At 30.6% G+C, this 16,123-nt stretch overlaps 19 non-coding genes across 19 annotated transcripts; all 19 read right to left on the minus strand.

Moving 5' to 3' along the window:
- Positions 1 to 6: 6 nt before the first annotated feature.
- On the minus strand, positions 7 to 219 carry LOC135053076 (small nucleolar RNA U3). Its single transcript, XR_010242474.1, has one exon. It is a non-coding gene; the product is annotated as a small nucleolar RNA U3 (small nucleolar RNA).
- A 653-nt stretch (positions 220 to 872) lies between these two features.
- Positions 873 to 1,085, minus strand: LOC135053162 (small nucleolar RNA U3). Its single transcript, XR_010242548.1, has one exon. It is a non-coding gene; the product is annotated as a small nucleolar RNA U3 (small nucleolar RNA).
- Positions 1,086 to 1,740: 655 nt separating this feature from the next.
- Positions 1,741 to 1,953, minus strand: LOC135053357 (small nucleolar RNA U3). Its single transcript, XR_010242719.1, has one exon. It is a non-coding gene; the product is annotated as a small nucleolar RNA U3 (small nucleolar RNA).
- Positions 1,954 to 2,606: 653 nt separating this feature from the next.
- On the minus strand, positions 2,607 to 2,819 carry LOC135053618 (small nucleolar RNA U3). Its single transcript, XR_010242946.1, has one exon. It is a non-coding gene; the product is annotated as a small nucleolar RNA U3 (small nucleolar RNA).
- A 653-nt stretch (positions 2,820 to 3,472) lies between these two features.
- LOC135053236 (small nucleolar RNA U3) lies at positions 3,473 to 3,685 on the minus strand. Its single transcript, XR_010242613.1, has one exon. It is a non-coding gene; the product is annotated as a small nucleolar RNA U3 (small nucleolar RNA).
- A 652-nt stretch (positions 3,686 to 4,337) lies between these two features.
- On the minus strand, positions 4,338 to 4,550 carry LOC135053163 (small nucleolar RNA U3). The gene has a single exon (XR_010242549.1). It is a non-coding gene; the product is annotated as a small nucleolar RNA U3 (small nucleolar RNA).
- A 652-nt stretch (positions 4,551 to 5,202) lies between these two features.
- On the minus strand, positions 5,203 to 5,415 carry LOC135053679 (small nucleolar RNA U3). Its single transcript, XR_010243000.1, has one exon. It is a non-coding gene; the product is annotated as a small nucleolar RNA U3 (small nucleolar RNA).
- A 653-nt stretch (positions 5,416 to 6,068) lies between these two features.
- On the minus strand, positions 6,069 to 6,283 carry LOC135053979 (small nucleolar RNA U3). Its single transcript, XR_010243263.1, has one exon. It is a non-coding gene; the product is annotated as a small nucleolar RNA U3 (small nucleolar RNA).
- Positions 6,284 to 6,935: 652 nt separating this feature from the next.
- Positions 6,936 to 7,148, minus strand: LOC135053247 (small nucleolar RNA U3). The gene has a single exon (XR_010242622.1). It is a non-coding gene; the product is annotated as a small nucleolar RNA U3 (small nucleolar RNA).
- Positions 7,149 to 7,801: 653 nt separating this feature from the next.
- Positions 7,802 to 8,014, minus strand: LOC135053994 (small nucleolar RNA U3). The gene has a single exon (XR_010243275.1). It is a non-coding gene; the product is annotated as a small nucleolar RNA U3 (small nucleolar RNA).
- Positions 8,015 to 8,666: 652 nt separating this feature from the next.
- On the minus strand, positions 8,667 to 8,879 carry LOC135053189 (small nucleolar RNA U3). Its single transcript, XR_010242572.1, has one exon. It is a non-coding gene; the product is annotated as a small nucleolar RNA U3 (small nucleolar RNA).
- A 653-nt stretch (positions 8,880 to 9,532) lies between these two features.
- LOC135053525 (small nucleolar RNA U3) lies at positions 9,533 to 9,745 on the minus strand. Its single transcript, XR_010242864.1, has one exon. It is a non-coding gene; the product is annotated as a small nucleolar RNA U3 (small nucleolar RNA).
- A 653-nt stretch (positions 9,746 to 10,398) lies between these two features.
- LOC135053841 (small nucleolar RNA U3) lies at positions 10,399 to 10,612 on the minus strand. The gene has a single exon (XR_010243140.1). It is a non-coding gene; the product is annotated as a small nucleolar RNA U3 (small nucleolar RNA).
- A 652-nt stretch (positions 10,613 to 11,264) lies between these two features.
- On the minus strand, positions 11,265 to 11,477 carry LOC135053234 (small nucleolar RNA U3). The gene has a single exon (XR_010242611.1). It is a non-coding gene; the product is annotated as a small nucleolar RNA U3 (small nucleolar RNA).
- A 653-nt stretch (positions 11,478 to 12,130) lies between these two features.
- LOC135053857 (small nucleolar RNA U3) lies at positions 12,131 to 12,344 on the minus strand. The gene has a single exon (XR_010243154.1). It is a non-coding gene; the product is annotated as a small nucleolar RNA U3 (small nucleolar RNA).
- A 652-nt stretch (positions 12,345 to 12,996) lies between these two features.
- On the minus strand, positions 12,997 to 13,210 carry LOC135053883 (small nucleolar RNA U3). The gene has a single exon (XR_010243178.1). It is a non-coding gene; the product is annotated as a small nucleolar RNA U3 (small nucleolar RNA).
- Positions 13,211 to 13,862: 652 nt separating this feature from the next.
- LOC135053235 (small nucleolar RNA U3) lies at positions 13,863 to 14,075 on the minus strand. Its single transcript, XR_010242612.1, has one exon. It is a non-coding gene; the product is annotated as a small nucleolar RNA U3 (small nucleolar RNA).
- Positions 14,076 to 14,728: 653 nt separating this feature from the next.
- LOC135053858 (small nucleolar RNA U3) lies at positions 14,729 to 14,942 on the minus strand. Its single transcript, XR_010243155.1, has one exon. It is a non-coding gene; the product is annotated as a small nucleolar RNA U3 (small nucleolar RNA).
- Positions 14,943 to 15,594: 652 nt separating this feature from the next.
- LOC135053379 (small nucleolar RNA U3) lies at positions 15,595 to 15,807 on the minus strand. The gene has a single exon (XR_010242738.1). It is a non-coding gene; the product is annotated as a small nucleolar RNA U3 (small nucleolar RNA).
- Positions 15,808 to 16,123: the final 316 nt, after the last annotated feature.

The following is a 16,123-nucleotide window of genomic DNA, read 5'->3' on the forward strand; positions in this document are numbered from 1 at the left end:
TAATCAGCCACTCTGAATGAGCCCTCTTCTACCACTTCTTTATTAAGAAGTAGGACAATCATCAAAAGCTAACAACATCTGCATGAAACAGAGTTGCTAACTGCCTTCATGCTGAGAAGAGAGCTCTTAAACTCATCATGGTGGTTGGCGAGTTTGGACACTTTCAAACACATTTCTCCCATCATTGCCTATAGAAATGATCCCTGGAAGTATAGTCTTAATTACATTTTGTTGATGGTTTAGATTAGCCATATGAATTCCTCTTTTAACTCATGGTGACATTTTTGGACCAATTCATAAAACTTGATATAGAAATTGTCAACCAATTTTCAGTTGCATAACATTATCCACAAATTTTCAGACTACATTTCATTCACTATCATATACTGAATGATTTTCTGTGAGAGTAGACACATTTTAAGATTGTATTAGGTAACATATTATAATTTTTGCATATATAAACTTGTTTAAGCCAAAATATTAAACAGAACACTTAACAATGAAACCAATGCACTAATAGCATTGGTACTTCAATATTTCTTATATTGCATATAGGAAATAAACTAGTGGCTTGCATTAATTGCTGATTTGCTAAAGAATTAAACAATTATTAAACAAATACACTGCAAACAAAAGGTTCTTTTAAGGAAAGCACACTTTACATTTTTCAAGTCCTCATTGACATGAACCACTTAAAGAAGGTTACAATTAATATGTAAAATAATACTCTTAGACATTGCTTTAATTGCTATATCATAAAAAACATTCTGATTCAGGAATGTTGAAACATCAATGCGTATTCTTTCAAAGATATTAAACATTATACAAACTTAGTTTTAAATAACCATAGTTGATTTTAAAGTGTGTAATCAGCCACTCTGAATGAGCCCTCTTCTACCACTTCTTTATTAAGAAGTAGGACAGTCATCAAAAGCTAACAACATCTGCATGAAACAGAGTTGCTAACTGCCTTCATGCTGAGAAGAGAGCTCTTAAACTCATCATGGTGGTTGGCGAGTTTGGACACTTTCAAGCACATTTCTCCCATCATTGCCTATAGAAATGATCCCTGAAAGTATAGTCTTAAATACATTTTGTTGATGGTTTAGATAGGCCATATGAATTCCTCTTTTAACTCATGGTGACATTTTTGGACCCATTCATAAAACTTGATATAGAAATTGTCAACCAATTTTCAGTTGCATAACATTCTCCACAAATTTTCAGACTACAATTCATTCACTATCATATACTGAATGATTTTCTGTGAGAGTAGACACATTTTAAGATTGTATTAGGTAACATATTATCATTTTTGCATATATAAACTTGTTTAAGCCAAAATATTAAACAGAACACTTAACAATGAAACCAATGCACTAATAGCATTGGTACTTCAAAATTTCTTATATTGCATATAGGAAATAAACTAGTGGCTTGCATTAATTGCTGATTTGCTAAAGAATTAAACAATTATTAAACAAATACACTGCAAACAAAAGGTTCTTTTAAGGAAAGCACACTTTACATTTTTCAAGTCATCATTGACATGAACCACTTAAAGAAGGTTAAAATTAAAATGTAAAATAATACTCTTAGACATTGCTTTTATTCCTATATCATAAAAAAAACATTCTGATTCAGGAATGTTGAAACATCAATGCATATTCTTTCAAGGATATTAAACATTATACAAACTTAGTTTTAAATAACCATAGTTGATTTTAAAGTGTGTAATCAGCCACTCTGAATGAGCCCTCTTCTACCACTTCTTTATTAAGAAGTAGGACAGTCATCAAAAGCTAACAACATCTGCATGAAACAGAGTTGCTAACTGCCTTCATGCTGAGAAGAGAGCTCTTAAACTCATCATGGTGGTTGGCGAGTTTGGACACTTTCAAACACATTTCTCCCATCATTGCCTATAGAAATGATCCCTGCAAGTATAGTCTTAAATACATTTTGTTGATGGTTTAGATAGGCCATATGAATTCCTCTTTTAACTCATGGTGACATTTTTGGACCCATTCATAAAACTTGATATAGAAATTGTCCACCAATTTTCAGTTGCATAACATTCACCACAAATTTTCAGACTACAATTCATTCACTATCATATACTGAATGATTTTCTGTGAGAGTAGACACATTTTAAGATTGTATTAGGTAACATATTATCATTTTTGCATATATAAACTTGTTTAAGCCAAAATATTAAACAGAACACTTAACAATGAAACCAATGCACTAATAGCATTGGTACTTCAAAATTTCTTATATTGCATATAGGAAATAAACTAGTGGCTTGCATTAATTGTTGATTTGCTAAATAATTAAACAATTATTAAACAAATACACTGCAAACAAAAGGTTCTTTTAAGGAAAGCACACTTTACATTTTTCAAGTCATCATTGACATGAACCACTTAAAGAAGGTTAAAATTAAAATGTAAAATAATACTCTTAGACATTGCTTTTATTCCTATATCATAAAAAACATTCTGATTCAGGAATGTTGAAACATCAATGCGTATTCTTTCAAAGATATTAAACATTATACAAACTTAGTTTTAAATAACCATAGTTGATTTTAAGGTGTGTAATCAGCCACTCTGAATGAGCCCTCTTCTACCACTTCTTTATTAAGAAGTAGGACAGTCATCAAAAGCTAACAACATCTGCATGAAACAGAGTTGCTAACTGCTTTCATGCTGAGAAGAGAGCTCTTAAACTCATCATGGTGGTTGGCGAGTTTGGACACTTTCAAGCACATTTCTCCCATCATTGCCTATAGAAATGATCCCTCAAAGTATAATTTTAGCTACATTTGGTTGATGGTTTAGATAGGCCATATAAATTCCTCTTTTAACTCATGGTGACATTTTAGGACCCATGCATAAAACTTGATATAGAAATTGTCAACCAATTTTCAGTTGCATAACATTCTCCACAAATTTTCAGACTACAATTCATTCACTATCATATACTGAATGATTTTCTGTGAGAGTAGACACATTTTAAGATTGTATTAGGCAACATATTATAATTTTTGCATATATAAATTTGTTTAAACCAAAATATTAAACAGAACACTTAACAATGAAACCAATGCACTAATAGCATTGGTACTTCAAAATTTCTTATATTGCATATAGGAAATAAACTAGTGGCTTGCATTAATTGCTGATTTGCTGAAGAATTAAACAATTATTCAACAAATACACTGCAAACAAAAGGTTCTTTTAAGGAAAGCACACTTTACATTTTTCAAGTCATCATTGACATGAACCACTTAAAGAAGGTTAAAATTAAAATGTAAAATAATACTCTTAGACATTGCTTTTATTCCTATATCATAAAAAACATACTGATTCAGGAATGTTGAAACATCAATGCGTATTCTTTCAAGGATATTAAACATTATACAAACTTAGTTTTAAATAACCATAGTTGATTTTAAAGTGTGTAATCAGCCACTCTGAATGAGCCCTCTTCTACCACTTCTTTATTAAGAAGTAGGACAGTCATCAAAAGCTAACAACATCTGCATGAAACAGAGTTACTAACTGCCTTCATGCTGAGAAGAGAGCTCTTAAACTCATCATGGTGGTTGGCGAGTTTGGACACTTTCAAACACATTTCTCCCATCATTGCCTATAGAAATGATCCCTGGAAGTATAGTCTTAATTACATTTTGTTGATGGTTTAGATTAGCCATATGAATTCCTCTTTTAACTCATGGTGACATTTTTGGACTCATTCATAAAACTTGATATAGAAATTGTCAACCAATTTTCAGTTGCATAACATTATCCACAAAATTTCAGACTACAATTCATTCACTATCATATACTGAATGATTTTCTGTGAGAGTAGACACATTTTAAGATTGTATTAGGTAACATATTATAATTTTTGCATATATAAACTTGTTTAAGCCAAAATATTTAACAGAACACTTAACAATGAAACCAATGCACTAACAGCATTGGTACTTCAAAATTTCTTATATTGCATATAGGAAATAAACTAGTGGCTTGCATTAATTGCTGATTTGCTAAAGAATTAAACAATTATTAAACAAATACACTGCAAACAAAATGTTCTTTTAAGGAAAGCACACTTTAAATTTTTCAAGTCCTCATTGACATGAACCACTAAAAGAAGGTTACATTAAAATGTAGAATAATACTCTTAGACATTGCTTTTATTCCTATATCATAAAAAACATTCTGATTCAAGAATGTTGAAACATCAATATGTATTCTTTCAAGGATATTAAACATTATACAAACTTAGTTTTAAATAACCATAGTTGATTTTAAAGTGTGTAATCAGCCACTCTGAATGAGCCCTCTTCTACCACTTCTTTATTAAGAAGTAGGACAGTCATCAAAAGCTAACAACATCTGCATGAAACAGAGTTGCTAACTGCCTTCATGCTGAGAAGAGAGCTCTTAAACTCATCATGGTGGTTGGCGAGTTTGGACACTTTCAAGCACATTTCTCCCATCATTGCCTATAGAAATGATCCCTGAAAGTATAGTCTTAAATACATTTTGTTGATGGTTTAGATAGGCCATATGAATTCCTCTTTTAACTCATGGTGACATTTTTGGACTCATTCATAAAACTTGATATAGAAATTGTCAACCAATTTTCAGTTGCATAACATTATCCACAAATTTTCAGACTACAATTCATTCACTATCATATACTGAATGATTTTCTGTGAGAGTAGACACATTTTAAGATTGTATTAGGTAACATATTATAATTTTTCATATATAAACTTGTTTAAGCCAAAATATTAAACAGAACACTTAACAATGAAACCAATGCACTAACAGCATTGGTACTTCAAAATTTCTTATAATGCATATAGGAAATAAACTAGTGGCTTGCATTAATTGCTGATTTGCTAAAGAATTAAACAATTATTAAACAAATACACTGCAAACAAAATGTTCTTTTAAGGAAAGCACACTTTACATTTTTCAAGTCCTCATTGACATGAACCACTAAAAGAAGGTTACAATTAAAATGTAAAATAATACTCTTAGACATTGCTTTTATTCCTATATCATAAAAAACATTCTGATTAAGGAATGTTAAAACATCAATGTGTATTCTTTCAAGGATATTAAACATTATACAAACTTAGTTTTAAATAACCATAGTTGATTTTAAAGTGTGTAATCAGCCACTCTGAATGAGCCCTCTTCTACCACTTCTTTATTAAGAAGTAGGACAGTCATCAAAAGCTAACAACATCTGCATGAAACAGAGTTGCTAACTGCCTTCATGCTGAGAAGAGAGCTCTTAAACTCATCATAGTGGTTGGCGAGTTTGGACACTTTCAAACACATTTCTCCCATCATTGCCTATAGTAATGATCCCTGAAAGTATAATCTTAGCTACATTTGGTTGATGGTTTAGATAGGCCATATAAATTCCTCTTTTAACTCATGGTGACATTTTAGGACCCATGCATAAAACTTGATATAGAAATTGTCAACCAATTTTCAGTTGCATAAAATTCTCCACAAATTTTCAGACTACAATTCATTCACTATCATATACTGAATGATTTTCTGTGAGAGTAGACACATTTTAAGATTGTATTAGGTAACATATTATAATTTTTGCATATATAAATTTGTTTAAACCAAAATATTAAACAGAACACTTAACAATGAAACCAATGCACTAATAGCATTGGTACTTCAAAATTTCTTATATTGCATATAGGAAATAAACTAGTGGCTTGCATTAATTGCTGATTTGCAAAAGAATTAAACAATTATTAAACAAATACACTGCAAACAAAATGTTCTTTTAAGGAAAGCACACTTTACATTTTTCAAGTCCTCATTGACATGAACCACTTAAAGAAGGTTAAAATTAAAATGTAAAATAATACTCTTAGACATTGCTTTAATTGCTATATCATAAAAAACATTCTGATTCAGGAATGTTGAAACATCAATGCGTATTCTTTCAAGGATATTAAACATTATACAAACTTAGTTTTAAATAACCATAGTTGATTTTAAAGTGTGTAATCAGCCACTCTGAATGAGCCCTCTTCTACCACTTCTTTATTAAGAAGTAGGACAGTCATCAAAAGCTAACAACATCTGCATGAAACAGAGTTGCTAACTGCCTTCATGCTGAGAAGAGAGCTCTTAAACTCAACATGGTGGTTGGCGAGTTTGGACAATTTCAAGCACATTTCTCCCATCATTGCCTATAAAAAAATAATCCCTGAAAGTATAGTCTTAAATACATTTTGTTGATGGTTTAGATAGGCCATATGAATTCCTCTTTTAACTCATGGTGACATTTTTGGACCCATTCATAAAACTTGATATAGAAATTGTCAACCAATTTTCAGTTGCATAACATTATCCACAAATTTTCAGACTACAATTCAATCACTATCATATACTGAATGATTTTCTGTGAGAGTAGACACATTTTAAGATTGTATTAGGTAACATGTTATACTTTTTGCATATATAAACTTGTTTAAGCCAAAATATTAAACAGAACACTTAACAATGAAACCAATGCACTAATAGCATTGGTACTTCAAAATTTCTTATATTGCATATAGGAAATAAACTAGTGGCTTGCATTAATTGCTGATTTGCTAAAGAATTAAACAATTATTAAACAAATACACTGCAAACAAAATGTTCTTTTAAGGAAAGCACACTTTACATTTTTCAAGTCCTCATTGACATGAACCACTTAAAGAAGGTTACAATTAAAATGTAAAATAATACTCTTAGACATTGCTTTTATTCCTATATCATAAAAACATTCTGATTCAGGAATGTTGAAACATCAATATGTATTCTTTCAAGGATATTAAACATTATACAAACTTAGTTTTAAAAAACCATAGTTGATTTTAAAGTGTGTAATCAGCCACTCTGAATGAGCCCTCTTCTACCACTTCTTTATTAAGAAGTAGGACAGTCATCAAAAGCTAACAACATCTGCATGAAACAGAGTTGCTAACTGCCTTCATGCTGAGAAGAGAGCTCTTAAACTCATCATGGTGGTTGGCGAGTTTAGACACTTTCAAGCACATTTCTCCCATCATTGCCTATAGAAATGATCCCTGAAAGTATAATCTTAGCTACATTTTGTTGATGGTTTAGATAGGCCATATAAATTCCTCTTTTAACTCATGTTGACATTTTAGGACCCATGCATAAAACTTGATATAGAAATTGTCAACCAATTTTCAGTTGCATAACATTCTCCACAAATTTTCAGACTACAATTCATTCACTATCATATACTGAATGATTTTCTGTGAGAGTAGACACATTTTAAGATTGTATTAGGTAACATATTATAATTTTTGCATATATAAATTTGTTTAAACCAAAATATTAAACAGAACACTTAACAATGAAACCAATGCACTAATAGCATTGGTACTTCAAAATTTCTTATAGTGCATATAGGAAATAAACTAGTGGCTTGCATTAATTGCTGATTTGCTAAAGAATTAAACAATTATTAAACAAATACACTGCAAACAAAAGGTTCTTTTAAGGAAAGCACACTTTACATTTTTCAAGTCCTCATTGACATGAACCACTTAAAGAAGGTTACAATTAAAATGTAAAATAATACTCTTAGACATTGCTTTAATTGCTATATCATAAAAAACAATCTGATTCAGGAATGTTGAAACATCAATGCGTATTCTTTCAAGGATATTAAACATTATACAAACTTAGTTTTAAATAACCATAGTTGATTTTAAAGTGTGTAATCAGCCACTCTGAATGAGCCCTCTTCTACCACTTCTTTATTAAGAAGTAGGACAGTCATCAAAAGCTAACAACATCTGCATGAAATAGAGTTGCTAACTGCCTTCATACTGAGAAGAGAGCTCTTAATCTCATCATGGTGGTTGGCGAGTTTGGACACTTTCAAGCACATTTCTCCCATCATTGCCTATACAAATGATCCCTGAAAGTATAATCTTAGCTACGTTTTGTTGATGGTTTAGATAGGCCATATGAATTCCTCTTTTAACTCATGGTGACATTTTTGGACCCATTCATAAAACTTGATATAGAAATTGTCAACCAATTTTCAGTTGCATAACATTATCCACAAATTTTCAGACTACAATTCAATCACTATCATATACTGAATGATTTTCTGTGAGAGTAGACACATTTTAAGATTGTATTAGGCAACATGTTATACTTTTTGCATATATAAACTTGTTTAAGCCAAAATATTAAACAGAACACTTAACAATGAAACCAATGCACTAATAGCATTGGTACTTCAAAATTTCTTATATTGCATATAGGAAATAAACTAGTGGCTTGCATTAATTGCTGATTTGCTAAAGAATTAAACAATTATTAAACAAATACACTGCAAACAAAAGGTTCTTTTAAGGAAAGCACACTTTACATTTTTCAAGTCATCATTGACATGAACCACTTAAAGAAGGTTAAAATTAAAATGTAAAATAATACTCTTAGACATTGCCTTTATTCCTATATCATAAAAACATTCTGATTCAGGAATGTTGAAACATCAATGCGTATTCTTTCAAGGATATTAAACATTATACAAACTTAGTTTTAAATAACCATAGTTGATTTTAAAGTGTGTAATCAGCCACTCTGAATGAGCCCTCTTCTACCACTTCTTTATTAAGAAGTAGGACAGTCATCAAAAGCTAACAACATCTGCATGAAACAGAGTTGCTAACTGCCTTCATGCTGAGAAGAGAGCTCTTAAACTCATCATGGTGGTTGGCGAGTTTGGACACTTTCAAACACATTTCTCCCATCATTGCCTATAGAAATGATCCCTGGAAGTATAGTCTTAATTACATTTTGTTGATGGTTTAGATTAGCCATATGAATTCCTCTTTTAACTCATGGTGACATTTTTGGACTCATTCATAAAACTTGATATAGAAATTGTCAACCATTTTTCAGTTGCATAACATTATCCACAAATTTTCAGACTACAATTCATTCACTATCATATACTGAATGATTTTCTGTGAGAGTAGACACATTTTAAGATTGTATTAGGTAACATATTATAATTTTTGCATATATAAATTTGTTTAAACCAAAATATTAAACAGAACACTTAACAATGAAACCAATGCACTAATAGCATTGGTACTTCAAAATTTCTTATATTGCATATAGGAAATAAACTAGTGGCTTGCATTAATTGCTGATTTGCAAAATAATTAAACAATTATTAAACAAATACACTGCAAACAAAATGTTCTTTTAAGGAAAGCACACTTTACATTTTTCAAGTCCTCATTGACATGAACCACTTAAAGAAGGTTAAAATTAAAATGTAAAATAATACTCTTAGACATTGCTTTAATTGCTATATCATAAAAAACATTCTGATTCAGGAATGTTGAAACATCAATGCGTATTCTTTCAAGGATATTAAACATTATACAAACTTAGTTTTAAATAACCATAGTTGATTTTAAAGTGTGTAATCAGCCACTCTGAATGAGCCCTCTTCTACCACTTCTTTATTAAGAAGTAGGACAGTCATCAAAAGCTAACAACATCTGCATGAAACAGAGTTGCTAACTGCCTTCATGCTGAGAAGAGAGTTCTTAAACTCATCATGGTGGTTGGCGAGTTTGGACACTTTCAAACACATTTCTCCCATCATTGCCTATAGAAATGATCCCTGGAAGTATAGTCTTAATTACATTTTGTTGATGGTTTAGATTAGCCATATGAATTCCTCTTTTAACTCATGGTGACATTTTTGGACTCATTCATAAAACTTGATATAGAAATTGTCAACCAATTTTCAGTTGCATAACATTATCCACAAATTTTCAGACTACAATTCATTCACTATCATATACTGAATGATTTTCTGTGAGAGTAGACACATTTTAAGATTGTATTAGGTAACATATTATAATTTTTGCATATATAAACTTGTTTAAGCCAAAATATTAAACAGAACACTTAACAATGAAACCAATGCACTAACAGCATTGGTACTTCAAAATTTCTTATATTGCATATAGGAAATAAACTAGTGGCTTGCATTAATTGCTGATTTGCTAAAGAATTAAACAATTATTAAACAAATACACTGCAAACAAAATGTTCTTTTAAGGAAAGCACACTTTACATTTTTCAAGTCCTCATTGACATGAACCACTAAAAGAAGGTTACAATTAAAATGTAAAATAATACTCTTAGACATTGCTTTTATTCCTATATCATAAAAAACATTCTGATTCAGGAATGTTGAAACAGCAATGTGTATTCTTTCAAGGATATTAAACATTATACAAACTTAGTTTTAAATAACCATAGTTGATTTTAAAGTGTGTAATCAGCCACTCTGAATGAGCCCTCTTCTACCACTTCTTTATTAAGAAGTAGGACAGTCATCAAAAGCTAACAACATCTGCATGAAACAGAGTTGCTAACTGCCTTCATGCTGAGAAGAGAGCTCTTAAACTCATCATGGTGGTTGGCGAGTTTGGTCAATTTCAAGCACATTTCTCCCATCATTGCCTATAAAAAATAATCCCTGAAAGTATAGTCTTAAATACATTTTGTTGATGGTTTAGATAGGCCATATGAATTCCTCTTTTAACTCATGGTGACATTTTTGGACCCATTCATAAATCTTGATATAGAAATTGTCAACCAATTTTCAGTTGCATAACATTATCCACAAATTTTCAGACTACAATTCAATCACTATCATATACTGAATGATTTTCTGTGAGAGTAGACACATTTTAAGATTGTATTAGGTAACATGTTATACTTTTTGCATATATAAACTTGTTTAAGCCAAAATATTAAACAGAACACTTAACAATGAAACCAATGCACTAATAGCATTGGTACTTCAAAATTTCTTATATTGCATATAGGAAATAAACTAGTGGCTTGCATTAATTGCTGATTTGCTAAAGAATTAAACAATTATTAAACAAATACACTGCAAACAAAATGTTCTTTTAAGGAAAGCACACTTTACATTTTTCAAGTCCTCATTGACATGAACCACTTAAAGAAGGTTAAAATTAAAATGTAAAATAATACTCTTAGACATTGCTTTTATTCCTATATCATAAAAACATTCTGATTCAGGAATGTTGAAACATCAATGCGTATTCTTTCAAGGATATTAAACATTATACAAACTTAGTTTTAAATAACCATAGTTGATTTTAAAGTGTGTAATCAGCCACTCTGAATGAGCCCTCTTCTACCACTTCTTTATTAAGAAGTAGGACAGTCATCAAAAGCTAACAACATCTGCATGAAACAGAGTTGCTAACTGCCTTCATGCTGAGAAGAGAGCTCTTAAACTCATCATGGTGGTTGGCGAGTTTGGACACTTTCAAACACATTTCTCCCATCATTGCCTATAGAAATGATCCCTGTAAGTATAGTCTTAATTACATTTTGTTGATGGTTTAGATTAGCCATATGAATTCCTCTTTTAACTCATGGTGACATTTTTGGACTCATTCATAAAACTTGATATAGAAATTGTCAACCAATTTTCAGTTGCATAACATTATCCACAAATTTTCAGACTACAATTCATTCACTATCATATACTGAATGATTTTCTGTGAGAGTAGACACATTTTAAGATTGTATTAGGTAACATATTATAATTTTTGCATATATAAACTTGTTTAAGCCAAAATATTAAACAGAACACTTAACAATGAAACCAATGCACTAACAGCATTGGTACTTCAAAATTTCTTATATTGCATATAGGAAATAAACTAGTGGCTTGCATTAATTGCTGATTTGCTAAAGAATTAAACAATTATTAAACAAATACACTGCAAACAAAATGTTCTTTTAAGGAAAGCACACTTTACATTTTTCAAGTCCTCATTGACATGAACCACTAAAAGAAGGTTACAATTAAAATGTAAAATAATACTCTTAGACATTGCTTTTATTTCTATATCATAAAAAACATTCTGATTCAGGAATGTTGAAACATCAATGCGTATTCTTTCAAGGATATTAAACATTATACAAACTTAGTTTTAAATAACCATAGTTGATTTTAAAGTGTGTAATCAGCCACTCTGAATGAGCCCTCTTCTACCACTTCTTTATTAAGAAGTAGGACAGTCATCAAAAGCTAACAACATCTGCATGAAACAGAGTTGCTAACTGCCTTCATGCTGAGAAGAGAGCTCTTAAACTCATCATGGTGGTTGGCGAGTTTGGACAATTTCAAGCACATTTCTCCCATCATTGCCTATAAAAAATAATCCCTGAAAGTATAGTCTTAAATACATTTTGTTGATGGTTTAGATAGGCCATATGAATTCCTCTTTTAACTCATGGTGACATTTTTGGACCCATTCATAAAACTTGATATAGAAATTGTCAACCAATTTTCAGTTGCATAACATTATCCACAAATTTTCAGACTACAATTCAATCACTATCATATACTGAATGATTTTCTGTGAGAGTAGACACATTTTAAGATTGTATTAGGTAACATGTTATACTTTTTGCATATATAAACTTGTTTAAGCCAAAATATTAAACAGAACACTTAACAATGAAACCAATGCACTAATAGCATTGGTACTTCAAAATTTCTTATATTGCATATAGGAAATAAACTAGTGGCTTGCATTAATTGCTGATTTGCTAAAGAATTAAACAATTATTAAACAAATACACTGCAAACAAAATGTTCTTTTAAGGAAAGCACACTTTACATTTTTCAAGTCCTCATTGACATGAACCACTTAAAGAAGGTTACAATTAAAATGTAAAATAATACTCTTAGACATTGCTTTTATTCCTATATCATAAAAACATTCTGATTCAGGAATGTTGAAACATCAATGTGTATTCTTTCAAGGATATTAAACATTATACAAACTTAGTTTTAAATAACCATAGTTGATTTTAAAGTGTGTAATCAGCCACTCTGAATGAGCCCTCTTCTACCACCTCTTTATTAAGAAGTAGGACAGTCATCAAAAGCTAACAACATCTGCATGAAACAGAGTTGCTAACTGCCTTCATGCTGAGAAGAGAGCTCTTAAACTCATCATGGTGGTTGGCGAGTTTGGTCAATTTCAAGCACATTTCTCCCATCATTGCCTATAAAAAATAATCCCTGAAAGTATAGTCTTAAATACATTTTGTTGATGGTTTAGATAGGCCATATGAATTCCTCTTTTAACTCATGGTGACATTTTTGGACCCATTCATAAATCTTGATATAGAAATTGTCAACCAATTTTCAGTTGCATAACATTATCCACAAATTTTCAGACTACAATTCAATCACTATCATATACTGAATGATTTTCTGTGAGAGTAGACACATTTTAAGATTGTATTAGGTAACATGTTATACTTTTTGCATATATAAACTTGTTTAAGCCAAAATATTAAACAGAACACTTAACAATGAAACCAATGCACTAATAGCATTGGTACTTCAAAATTTCTTATATTGCATATAGGAAATAAACTAGTGGCTTGCATTAATTGCTGATTTGCTAAAGAATTAAACAATTATTAAACAAATACACTGCAAACAAAATGTTCTTTTAAGGAAAGCACACTTTACATTTTTCAAGTCCTCATTGACATGAACCACTTAAAGAAGGTTAAAATTAAAATGTAAAATAATACTCTTAGACATTGCTTTTATTCCTATATCATAAAAACATTCTGATTCAGGAATGTTGAAACATCAATGCGTATTCTTTCAAGGATATTAAACATTATACAAACTTAGTTTTAAATAACCATAGTTGATTTTAAAGTGTGTAATCAGCCACTCTGAATGAGCCCTCTTCTACCACTTCTTTATTAAGAAGTAGGACAGTCATCAAAAGCTAACAACATCTGCATGAAACAGAGTTGCTAACTGCCTTCATGCTGAGAAGAGAGCTCTTAAACTCATCATGGTGGTTGGCGAGTTTGGACACTTTCAAACACATTTCTCCCATCATTGCCTATAGAAATGATCCCTGTAAGTATAGTCTTAATTACATTTTGTTGATGGTTTAGATTAGCCATATGAATTCCTCTTTTAACTCATGGTGACATTTTTGGACTCATTCATAAAACTTGATATAGAAATTGTCAACCAATTTTCAGTTGCATAACATTATCCACAAATTTTCAGACTACAATTCATTCACTATCATATACTGAATGATTTTCTGTGAGAGTAGACACATTTTAAGATTGTATTAGGTAACATATTATAATTTTTGCATATATAAACTTGTTTAAGCCAAAATATTAAACAGAACACTTAACAATGAAACCAATGCACTAACAGCATTGGTACTTCAAAATTTCTTATATTGCATATAGGAAATAAACTAGTGGCTTGCATTAATTGCTGATTTGCTAAAGAATTAAACAATTATTAAACAAATACACTGCAAACAAAATGTTCTTTTAAGGAAAGCACACTTTACATTTTTCAAGTCCTCATTGACATGAACCACTAAAAGAAGGTTACAATTAAAATGTAAAATAATACTCTTAGACATTGCTTTTATTTCTATATCATAAAAAACATTCTGATTCAGGAATGTTGAAACATCAATGCGTATTCTTTCAAGGATATTAAACATTATACAAACTTAGTTTTAAATAACCATAGTTGATTTTAAAGTGTGTAATCAGCCACTCTGAATGAGCCCTCTTCTACCACTTCTTTATTAAGAAGTAGGACAGTCATCAAAAGCTAACAACATCTGCATGAAACAGAGTTGCTAACTGCCTTCATGCTGAGAAGAGAGCTCTTAAACTCATCATGGTGGTTGGCGAGTTTGGACAATTTCAAGCACATTTCTCCCATCATTGCCTATAAAAAATAATCCCTGAAAGTATAGTCTTAAATACATTTTGTTGATGGTTTAGATAGGCCATATGAATTCCTCTTTTAACTCATGGTGACATTTTTGGACCCATTCATAAAACTTGATATAGAAATTGTCAACCAATTTTCAGTTGCATAACATTATCCACAAATTTTCAGACTACAATTCAATCACTATCATATACTGAATGATTTTCTGTGAGAGTAGACACATTTTAAGATTGTATTAGGTAACATGTTATACTTTTTGCATATATAAACTTGTTTAAGCCAAAATATTAAACAGAACACTTAACAATGAAACCAATGCACTAATAGCATTGGTACTTCAAAATTTCTTATATTGCATATAGGAAATAAACTAGTGGCTTGCATTAATTGCTGATTTGCTAAAGAATTAAACAATTATTAAACAAATACACTGCAAACAAAATGTTCTTTTAAGGAAAGCACACTTTACATTTTTCAAGTCCTCATTGACATGAACCACTTAAAGAAGGTTACAATTAAAATGTAAAATAATACTCTTAGACATTGCTTTTATTCCTATATCATAAAAACATTCTGATTCAGGAATGTTGAAACATCAATGTGTATTCTTTCAAGGATATTAAACATTATACAAACTTAGTTTTAAATAACCATAGTTGATTTTAAAGTGTGTAATCAGCCACTCTGAATGAGCCCTCTTCTACCACCTCTTTATTAAGAAGTAGGACAGTCATCAAAAGCTAACAACATCTGCATGAAACAGAGTTGCTAACTGCCTTCATGCTGAGAAGAGAGCTCTTAAACTCATCATGGTGGTTGGCGAGTTTGGACACTTTCAAGCACATTTCTCCCATCATTGCCTATAGAAATGATCCCTGAAAGTATAATCTTAGCTACATTTTGTTGATGGTTTAGATAGGCCATATAAATTCCTCTTTTAACTCATGTTGACATTTTTGGACCCATGCATAAAACTTGATATAGAAATTGTCAACCAATTTTCAGTTGCATAACATTCTCCACAAATTTTCAGACTACAATTCAATCACTATCATATACTGAATGATTTTCTGTGAGAGTAGACACATTTTAAGATTGTATTAGGCAACATGTTATACTTTTTGCATATATAAACTTGTTTAAGCCAAAATATTAAACAGAACACTTAACAATGAAACCAATGCACTAATAGCATTGGTACTTCAAA

Source organism: Pseudophryne corroboree, chromosome 2, assembly GCF_028390025.1.
Source record: "Pseudophryne corroboree isolate aPseCor3 chromosome 2, aPseCor3.hap2, whole genome shotgun sequence".
Lineage (NCBI taxonomy): Eukaryota > Metazoa > Chordata > Amphibia > Anura > Myobatrachidae > Pseudophryne > Pseudophryne corroboree.